The sequence below is a fragment of the Panthera leo genome, chromosome A2 (genome assembly GCF_018350215.1).
Source record: "Panthera leo isolate Ple1 chromosome A2, P.leo_Ple1_pat1.1, whole genome shotgun sequence".
Lineage (NCBI taxonomy): Eukaryota > Metazoa > Chordata > Mammalia > Carnivora > Felidae > Panthera > Panthera leo.
In genome coordinates, this window is record NC_056680.1 from 82,476,868 (window position 1) to 82,488,212 (window position 11,345).

General features: G+C 35.7%; 1 protein-coding gene across 1 annotated transcript in view; it reads right to left on the bottom strand.

Annotated features, from left to right (window-relative positions):
* MAGI2 (membrane associated guanylate kinase, WW and PDZ domain containing 2) overlaps window positions 1–11,345 on the bottom strand; it is a 1,332,916-nt gene that overhangs the window by 1,026,226 nt on the left and 295,345 nt on the right. The gene's annotated exons all lie outside the window — the stretch shown is intronic.

Here is an 11,345-nt window from a genome sequence, read left to right on the forward strand (position 1 = left end):
GGGGTCTGTGTCTCCCTCTCTCTCTCTGCCCCTCCCCTGCTCATGCTCTGTCTCTCTCTCTCTCTCTATCTCTCAAAAATTAATTTAAAAAATTTAAAAATTTAAAAAATTTTGCATAGTTAACCAGTAGTTAGTGACCTCTTCATTTTAATAAACAAGTTGTAGTGTATAACTATGAATTCATCATTTATAGTTTATAATTGTTTTTCAGGACATGTTTCAACACAACAGCATTTCAAAGCAACAGCATGATCCAAGTGTTTATTTTAACATTATACATATAGAGTAGAAATAATGAACATAAGTTAGCATGCCATCAGCAGTGCTCTTGAGGGAAGGGAAAGAGTACCATTTGAGGGCTGGATCTGTTTGCTTAGAGGGTAACGTTTGTTGAGACGAATAAATCCAAGTGAAAAAACTGAGTAGAACACATCTTTATCAAATGTACGAGCACTGAAATCATCTCTCTCTTTTTCTCTCTTCTAATTAAGTCTTATTAAGAACTCTTTCACTGAATGAAATATTAGTTGGAAGCTTAAGTGTTACCCCATGTAAAAGAGGAGATGTTCTAGGAAGAAAGGCAGGGAAAGAATATCAATGTCAGCAACCATCACTCTCTCTCCCTCCTAAATGCTGTCCAGTCCTCACTGGGATTAAAATAACACAGAAGGGAAAGACAAGAAAGAAGAAAACTTGGTTCAGCTCTCTATAGTATGTTAGTTATAATAATTTATGGTATGGGGAAACAAAGAAAAAGTCTTTGATTCATTTAAAAGACTAGGACTTCAAAAAATAAAATCTGCAGCTGCTATACATAGACACCAAAAGAAACTCTCTGATTAAGAGTATTAACGATAAGGAAAATGTTGCCCTGACTCATCTTTTCTGATTTATATGTTTAAATTCAAATGACTTCAAATTAGACATTAACTGATAGCAGGTTTGTTTGTTACTAAATATAGTAACTCAACTAATTTTGAGTGGATCTTTCTGCTATCTGTGCTAACAGGTGCACAGAAGAGAAAATGAAATGGATTAAACACCATTTTAGGAACATCTGCATAGGATACTTAACTTGTATTCCTCACAAAGTAGTATGATTGCCTTTTATCTTCATTTCCAATTTTTGTTATGATCTTTGGTATAAAAATCACATATGCCACACACCTATTTAAAGCTGTGTTACATACAGGGTATTTATAGTTGGCAACTTCCAGTGACAGTATTCATGGCAAAGATTTTCCATGTTGAAAGGGTTTACTAACAATTTCCAAATGTATTTTCAGTATGAAGAGCTTGCTCTGGGCCTTTCTGATACTTTTTTTCCTTTTTTTTTCCTATTAATAATATTGATTTACACAATGGGAACATTCCTAAGTCAACTAAAAAAAATACCTCCATACACACCTGAAAATTAGTCCTTATGGTAGAGACATGCTGTCTGATTGGGGAATAATTTATATAAGACACTATAATTCTGGAACTAGATAACTCACAAGCTTCATCCTAATCTATTTAAAGAAACGTGGTAAATTTAGCAGATGTTTGAACAGTGTAACAGGGTCAAAATGAGAAGGAAGACCACTATAAGTAGGCACTTGATGTTGTTACTTTAATGACTCACTTGGTAGTGGTTATTGATTTCATTTCCAGACTAGTGTTCTACATATAGTATTGTAATGTTTGGATTATGTAATTGTGGGGAACTCCACTGATGTCCCACTTTTCTCACCAAAGTATAAAAAACTACAACTGCTTCTTGCCCATTTAAATATACTCCCCTGGATTTTACACTGCATGGTAAAGGAGGCTACCAGCATTCTCCAAATGAACTGCTTCTGAACACATGAGTTTGAGGTTGTCAGAAGACTATCAGGACACGGAAATATGTTAGTTGTAGTTGACACCTTAGTGTTTCTGCCAAGAACATCAAAAACACATTAATCAGGATAAGCACTCAGATGTTTCCCTAAATTTCTTCTGTAGCATTAGCTCTTAATGTCAATTAGTTAAAGCAAGAAATACATGCTAGAAGGAACATAAAAGAACTGAGAGAACAAATTTTAATACTAGCTAATAATCAAATTGACCTCCAGAATGTGACGTATCCAAATTATCAGAACTAAAATGAGATATAGATTCCTAACATGGAGAAAAGCTAAATTAATTATGACTCCAAGACCAAGCTCCTCAGCGTGCTTATGAGAACTCATGCTCTTAGAGCTCTCTTGCTTTTCCTTGGTTCGGCATTTCTCTTTGCCACTTTGGTAGGAGATGGGCTCAGCATTTTCTGAATGCTGAACCCTGTCTTTTTCTTCTTTTCCTAATTCATTCTTCAGACTCTTCCATCACCGTCTCTGGTGCTAAGTAGCACTGCAAAGCTAATAATGTCCATATGTTTATATTTGTGCCCAATGCACCATCCCACAGCAAATTCCACTGGGACGACTCCAACTATTATCCAGAAAATGCATTCCTATCAACTTATCTTGCCCTAAAAAATACCTCTTCTCTGCAACATTGTTATATCTGCTGGTGCCATTTTTTAGGCTAAAAATCTTGGAATAACCTTTGACGGTTCTCTCTTTCAATACTCATATAAATATTCCTTATATAAAAATATTCATAAGTTTTTTGTTCTTCTCCATTCCAGACCCTGCTACCTGCAAGTCTGCACTAAGAACCTCTTGTTTCTACCTTCTCCTTATAAAGATTAATCCCACTAAAAGAAAACAACATTGTGAAAACAACGGTTATGAGTAAATGACTTTTTCCAGAAACTTCAATGGTTTCCCAATGTCATTCTAAGTCCACATTCTGATAATATAGTGGCATCTTACTTTTCCTCCCTTATTTAAAAAGTTGGTATTCAGTAGTAATATCATTTGTATTCCTGGGGTAATTTAGGAAAGAAAAGATGACTGTATATAACTGCTATGTAAATATAAATGTACATTTTTTATTTATCCTTATTGCATTTAATGTTGTTAGAGTTGAACTCATTGCTCCCGCTTGTCAAAGTCATTTTGAATCTATATTAGGATACTGAATTTAAACTAAGCTCTCTCTTTTTAACTATACTAAGCTTTTAAGTGCTTATTTTATTGCCTGTAACTTGTTAAAGGTTTATTAAGTAGTCATTATTTTATTTAACATTTAGACTATCTTATTTGTGTCCAGTGGTCCTCTTCCCCTTCCACTGTCCTGCTATTGTTCTTCCTCCCTAATTCTCAAAACTAAGGAAGCAGTTGATGTGGTGTTTACTCTTGTATATTATTTTGTTAGCATTATGTTAGCATTGTTAGCATGAGAGTGTTTCCCTACAATGAGATGTTTGCCTTTTAATATTTTCATTTCTAAAACTGTAATGAAAATATTTATTTCTTAATAAAGGAATTCTAGGCATCAGAGAACAAGTGAGGAAATATTCTTTTGGCCAAAATATAGAAAGGCCAGATTCCTATGAGGACTTTTGATAAGTCAATTCCTAAAATAGTATTTGTTTAGTGTTTTGAGGGAAATTAGTTTGAAGGAGGTAAACAAATTAACAACTGAAATGCCTACAATTTATTAAACTGATATGTTCCTGGTGTGTGCATCATATACTTTTAAAAAATGTACTTCTAATATACTTAAAGATAGAAATTGTTCTCATTTTACAGGTGAGAAAAACAAAGGATTAGGGAAGTTAATTAATTTTATACAAGGTCACAGGGCTAGATAGGCTGAGCAAGATCTGAACTTATGTCTTACTGACTCTTAAGTTCATGCTATTAACCATGGTGTTATATAGTGCTTTGATCTGTACTTACCACAGGACTCTTACTTGCACTGGGCAAAAGAATATAGAAACATGTAAGTGCTACGGGGCAGGGAAACATGGGGAGTTGATAATCTATGGGTTTATAGTTTCAGATTGCAAGATTAAAAAGGTCTAGAGATGGGAATGCAAGCTGGTACGGCCGCTCTGGAAAACAGTGTGGAGGTTCCTCAAAAAATTAAAAATATATCTACCCTATGACCCAGCAATAGCACTGCTAGGAATTTACCCAAGGGACACAGGAGTGCTGAGGCATAGGGGCACTTGTACCCCAATGCTTATAGCAGCACTCTCAACAATAGCCAAATTATGGAAAGAGCCTAAATGTCCATCAACTGATGAATGGATAAAGAAATTGTGGTTTATATACACAATGGAATACTACATGGCAATGAGAAAGAATGAAATATGGCCTTTTGTAGTGATGTGGATGGAACTGGAGAGTGTGATGCTAAGTGAAATAAGTCATACAGAGAAAGACAGATACCATATGTTTTCACACTTACGTGGATCCTGAGAAACTTATCAGAAGACCAAGGTGAGGGGAAGGGAAAAAAAAAAGGTTAGAAAGGGAGGGAGCCAAAACATAAGAGACTCTTAAAAACGAGAACAAACTGAGGGTTGATGGGGGGTGGGAGGGAGGGGAGCGTGGGTGATGGGTATTGAGAAGGGCACCTGTTGGGATGAGCACTGGGTGTTGTATGGAAACCAATTTGACAATAAATTTAATATTAAAAATAAATAAATAAATAAATAAATAATAAAAAGCATTGGAAACTAACATTGGTTGAGTGGCTAATGGCCAAGGCATTTTACATATAAAAACAGCCACTGAATTATCAACAATAGCCAAATTATGGAAAGAGCCCAAATGTACATCAACTGATGAATGGATAAAGAAGATGTAGCCATATATATATATATATATAAATAGTTTTAAATATATATGAAGTTTTATATTATATATATATAGGAATATTACTCAGCCATCAAAAAGAATGATATCTTGCCATTCACAACAACATGGATGTAGCTAGAATGTATTATGCTAAGTGAAATAAATCAGTAAGAGAAAGACAAATACCATGATTTCACTCACATTTGGAACTGAAGAAACAAAACAGATGAATATAGGGGAAGGAAGAAAAAAAAGAGAGAGAGGGAGGCAAACCATAAGAGACTATTAACTATAGAGAACAAACTAAAGGTGGCTGGTGGGGAGATGGGCAGGGGAATGGGCTAAATGGGTGATAGGTATTAATGAGGGCATTTGTGATGAGCACTGGGTGTTATATGTAAGTGATGAATCACTAAATTCTACTTCTGACACCAATATTAAATTATATGTTAACTAACTAGAATTTAAATAAAAACTTGGAAAAAAAGAAAAAGAAATAAAATATACAAAGAATTCTTAAAACTCAACAATAAGAAAATTAACCACCCAATTATAAAATGAGTTGGTCTATAGACAGCAAATAAACATTTGAAAAGATGCTTTATATCATATGTCGTTAGGGAAATGCAAATTAAGACAACAATGAAATACCACTACACACCTATTAAGATAGCTAAAATCCAAAACACTGACAACATTAAATGTTGACAAGGATATGGAGCAAGAATTCTCATTCATTGCTGGTGGGAATGCAAAATGATACAGACACTTTGGAACACAATTTGGCAGTTTCTTACAAAACTAAACAGATTGTACCATGTGATTCAACAATCATACTCCTTGGTATTTATCCAAATGCGCTGAGAACTTTCACACAGAAAAAAACCTGCACGTGAATGATTATAGCAGCTTTATTCATAATTTCTAAAACTCGGAAGCAACCAAGATGTCTTTCAATAGATGAATGGATAGAAAACTGTTGTGCATCCATACAATGGAATATAATTCAGCCATAAAAAGAAATGAGCTATGAAGCCACGAAAGAGACAAGGAAGAATCTCAATTGCATAGCACAAAGTCAAAGATGCCCATTTGAAAAGGCTACAAGGAGGATGTTTACAACTATATGACATCCTATAAAAGGGAGAATTATGGAGGTAGTAAAAAGATCAAAGATTCAGAAGGAGAAAAGAATGGATGAAGAGGTGAAGCACAGGGTAATTTTAAGGCAGTGAAACTATTCTTTATGACACTATACGGGTGGATACATTATCGTCATACCTTTATCAAAACCCTCAGAATGTACAACACAGAGTGAACCTTAATGCAACCTATGAACTTTGGTTAATACCATTGTATTGATATTGGCCCATCAGTTGTAACAAATGTACCACACTAATGCAAGATGTTAATAGCAGAGGCACTGGGATGGGTGGTGGGAGGGAGTATGAGAAGTTATAATGGAACTCTCTGTACTTTCTGCTCAATTTTTCTGTAAACCTAAAACTTAAAAAAATAAAGCCTAATAACTTTTGTAAAAGTAAAAAAAAATAATAGAAAATACAGCCATTTATGTCTCTTGTCATAAATTGAGAACTAAAGCAACACATATCACAAAGCTCTTCCACCCTTCTAGGTAGACACCATTGCGTGTCTCTCTAGAATGCTTCCCGACCCTCATTTTATCCCTTTAGAGAACACTTGTTCACTTCAAATGGTCCTGGTGGGACTGTGAACCAAAGTGTGTGCCCCAAACCTATCCTAGGCCACAAGTGAGCACGTATATGACATAGTTGGGGTAATCAGAGTCTTTCCCATATCTTCTGTATTGGAACTACAGCAACGTTTCTCTTATCCTTTTTGCTAATAGGAGTCTGTGGCTCCGAGTGTCGAGGCTTTCTGCTCTGTACAGCATGGAAGAACAGGGCTAACAAGATAAGAGAAACAGAGACAAGTAGAGCCAAAAGAGAAATAGAACGACAGTGACAGAATCTCATGAAAAAGTATTAGTCCCAGATCTAGGCATGCCTGAGGGTAGAGACTTACAAATTCCTTTTAAATTTTTAGTAGCCTAGTTTGAGTTGGGTTTTCTTCATAGGTACCTTAAAGAGTCCTAACTAAATCACCTCCTTTTCTGGAAACTCTCCTAAATTTCTCATTTCTCTCTTCTGGCTACATACCAGGTGGATTCATTTTCATAATTTCCCTAACCTTAATGTAAGCAATCTATCTCTTTCCTTCACTTAGAAGTTCCAGGATTCACAAACTATGATTTATAGCATTTGTTGTGTTATTTGGGGCTTTTTTTGATAGCCTCAGGTGCCATAACCTTCCTTACCTGACATCTTGAAAAGTACCTCTAAATATAATGACATTACAAATTATATTTCTGGCCAAGATGTGCTTCTTCACCTCATTTGAATGTTAATCGGTGAAAAGCACACATGTCAGTTTGAAAATATACTCTAAAGTCTAAAAGGCACTGTTCCTGTCACTGTGACCCTGCTTATTATCTTTTATATCACCTAACATTTATCGTTATCCTTATCTAATATAAATGGAATAACATTATGTTTCAGTGAAATTCCCCTGGAAGAACAAGCTGAAATAGTCCTTTGTTTTCAATATTATACGATTCTGCCCTGTCTTTATAAATACAAGGACACATTCATTAAACTTTGGCTGTTAAGGAAAGTCATACAAAATAAAAGTAAATTTATTCAATATTATGTATAACTGCATTTAAAGGTAATACCCATGTATCAATATATTCACTTATAATGTCAAATATAGTATTCCAAGTTTGGTTAACAAACCATGCTTTTAGCACTCTGCTTAGAAATTTAATAAAACTTTCAGGACTATTAAATCTCTCCACATTTATTTTTAATCTCTATGTATACAGCACAGTGGCCTATCATGAACTGCAATAACATTTGTTACAACTGACCCTAAAGAATGAGCTAGTTTAAGGTTGCTTAGTGGTGACAGAAGACAGTGAGAGTCCATTATAATGACAGACACTTTCACAAGGAGGCTTTAAATACCATGCTTGCAAAAAATAAGTCCCACTGCTTTAGCAGAGTAGGTCATAGAACTTTAAAGAAATAAAATGACAGACTAGTAAAAGACCAAAGGTATAGCATTGAATGAAAAATTCAAAAAGCAGTGGCAACATGAACTTAGTCATAATAATAAAGGAAGCTTCAGAGCAAAAACATAGAGGTGTAAAATGAAAATCTTGCTGGGTGTCAGCAATGAAATGCTGCACATATCTTGTAAAGCTGCACTGGGCCAGTTTCATTGCCAAATTAGCTGACAAACGTCTGCCTTAATCATGCAATTTATACATTTTGAACTCATTTTAGAATTAGTCTCACAGTTATGTACTTGTGGAGTTCTTTTAGGTTAAGGAGATGTTTGCTCTTGAGGGTTATTAATCATTTTTGTCTTTTCCTGATAACAATTCCTAATAAGGATATGTTATAAGAAGCTTGAAGAACAAGGATTTTTCAGCCTTCTCTTTTGCTGGTATAGGACACTATAACTGATTATGTCATTTTACACATCATAGACATCACATTTTTGTGAATTATTTTGATAATTTTCTAATGTTGAGAATCAAATATCTTCAGGAAAGGAAATATTTTCTTTTTCTAATTTGCACATGGGCACTCTAATTTTTTTTTAATGTTTATTTATTTTTGACAGAGAGAGAGAGAGAGAGACAGAACATGAGCTGGGGAGGGACAGAGAGAGACACACACACACACAGAATCCGAAGCAGGCTCCAGGCTCTGAGCTGTCAGCACAGAGCCTGACGAGGGGCTCGAACTCACAGACTGTGAGATCATGACTTGAGCCGAAGTCGGACACTCAACCAACTGAGCCACCCAGGCACCCCTTTATTTTTTTAATTTTTTTCAATGTTTATTTATTTTTGACAGAGAGAGAGAGAGAGAGAGAGAGAGAGCATGAGTGGAGGAGGGGCAGAGAGAGAGCACATGGGCACTCTAGAGGTTAACAGTGGCCCAGTGCAAGTGGGTTTATAGTAATAATATGAATGATAACTGAAAGGCAGCTCAGTGGAATGTAGGCTGTAGATTCAGACTCCCTGGTTTTATTGCTAATCTGCTGTGGCATTTTCATCATACTACTACTTTACAGCAGTTTCCTCATTTGTAAAACAAGACCAATAACAGTACCTACTTTACTGGATTATGGTGATGATTAAATGAGTTAATGAATGTGAAGTTTCCAAAAGTTGCCAGCTATCATCACCATTAACTAACTTCTACCTAAAACTTTCATTCACAATGTGCCAGAGGCCATGCCAGGTGCTTTCGACGGTATTTTCAAATACTACCCAAAGGTAAAGGAAAGAGGTCACAGAAGTTAATTAACTTATCCAAGCTAAAAGGTGACTTCAGTACCCTTTGGATTCCATAGTGCTAATCCTGAAATCAATCAATCAATCAATCAATCAATCAATCAATCATTCATTCTAGATATGTTCATAAAAAATAGTTATGAGGGTCATGGAGTAGGTACTAGGCTAATTACAATGCAAGGTAATAAGTGATTAATTAAAGATCTAAGAGGGGCTCCTGGGTGGTTCAGTCAGTTAAGCATCTGACTTCAGGGCAGGTAATGATCTCATGGTCCGTGAGTTCGAGCACCACGTTGGGCTCAAACCACTGACCGCTGACTGCTGACAGCTCTGAGCCTGGAGCCTGCTTTGGATTCTGTGTCTCCCTCTCTCTCTCTCCCCGTTCCCTGCTAGTGCTCTGTCTCTCTCTCCCTCTCAAATATGGATGAACATTAACAACAAAAAATCTAAGAAAGGTGATGTCGGAGGAGGAACTCAACCAGCACAGCAGCAGGCAGATAAAAGGTCATAGAGGAGATAGTTTGGGAGGAAGTAAGGTTGGAGGACTTCCAACAAGCATGGGGTCCAACATTTTATGGTTCCCAAGTCAATGCTATTCATAGTCCTCTTCCTCTCAACTCCTGTCTCTGGCCTGAGTGACTCATCCGGTTTGTGAGTGTTAGGACACTAAAGGATAATCACTAGAGTGAATTAAGACAGGTTTCATCTACACTCGATAAACAGTATACTACTGCTTCAAGAAGGATTGGGTAGGAAGCACCTGGCTGGCTCAGTTGGCAGAGCATGATACTCTTGCTCTCGGGTTTGTGAGTTTGAGCCCTACATTGGATGTAGAGATTACATAACAAAAAATAATAATGATGATGAAGGACGGGTAGGAAGATGTGCATGAATCCACACAAACATTTTCCACTTTTGATGGATGAACTCAGAAAATATAAATACTGTGTACCTGAAGAATGCTTCATTCTTTATTAAGTACTTTGACATTTATTTATATTATTTCCCATAAGTTTACATTTTATTGTATGCATTTGGCATATGAGGAAACTGACTCAGTCAAGCTGAGAAATGTCAGAGTTTAGATTTGAACCTGGATTTTCCAACTCTAAATTTTGTGTTGTTCCTATCACATGTTATTGCTTCCCCTCCCTCGAATTTGTGAAACCTGAACTGATGAAAAAAACCCATCTCAATGACAAAAGTATTGCAACATGTCCCTTGTTTTATAATTGTTGAATTTTAAAAAATACTCTATTTTTAGAAAGTTTTAGATTTACAACAAAATTGAGAAGAAGGTAGAAAGATTTCCTAGATACCTCCTATGCTCACACAGGCACAGCTTCCTCCATCACAACATCACTCACCAGAATGTGCACTTTTTACCAATAATGAGCCTATATTGACACATCACCATCACTCAAAGTCCATCGTTTACATTAGATTCAGTCTTGGTGTTGCATATTCTACAAGTTTGGACCAATGTAATGACATGGTTCCACCATTATAATATTAAATAGAGTATTTTCACTGCCCTAAAAATCCTCTCTGCTCTACCTATTTATCTGTCTCTCCATTATCCCTGGCAACCACTGATCTTTTTATTGTTTCCATTATTTTGCTTTTAACAAACTGTCATATAGTTGGAATTATATCCTATATAGACTTTGCAGACTGGCTTCTTTCACTAAGTAATATGTACTTAAGTTTCCTCCATGTCTTTTCATGCTTTGAGAGCTCATTTCTTTTTAGTACTGAATAGTATTCCATGGTCTGAATGTACCACAGTTTATTTATTCATTCACTTACTGAAGAACATCGTGGTTGCTTTCAAATTTTGGCAATTGTGAATAAAGCTGCTATAAACATCTGTGTGCAAATTTGGTGTGGACATAAATTTTCACTGATTTTAGGTAAATACCAAGGAGCATGATTGCTATATCATAGAGTAACAGTATGTTTAGTTTGGTAAGAAACCCCCAAACTATTTTCCAGAGTGGCTGTATCGTTTTGCATTCTGACCAGCAATCTGTCAGAGTTCCTACTCTTTGCACCTTCCTCGCCAGCATTTGGTGCTGCCAATTTTCCACACTACAGTCATACTAACAGTCATGTCATGGTATCTCAGTGTTGTTTTTAACTTAAAATTTAAATTGGATATTTAACTTTAATGAAAATCTAGTTAAAATTCTATTCATTGCTATTACAGTATCTATGTTAGTGTTTTCAAACTTGAG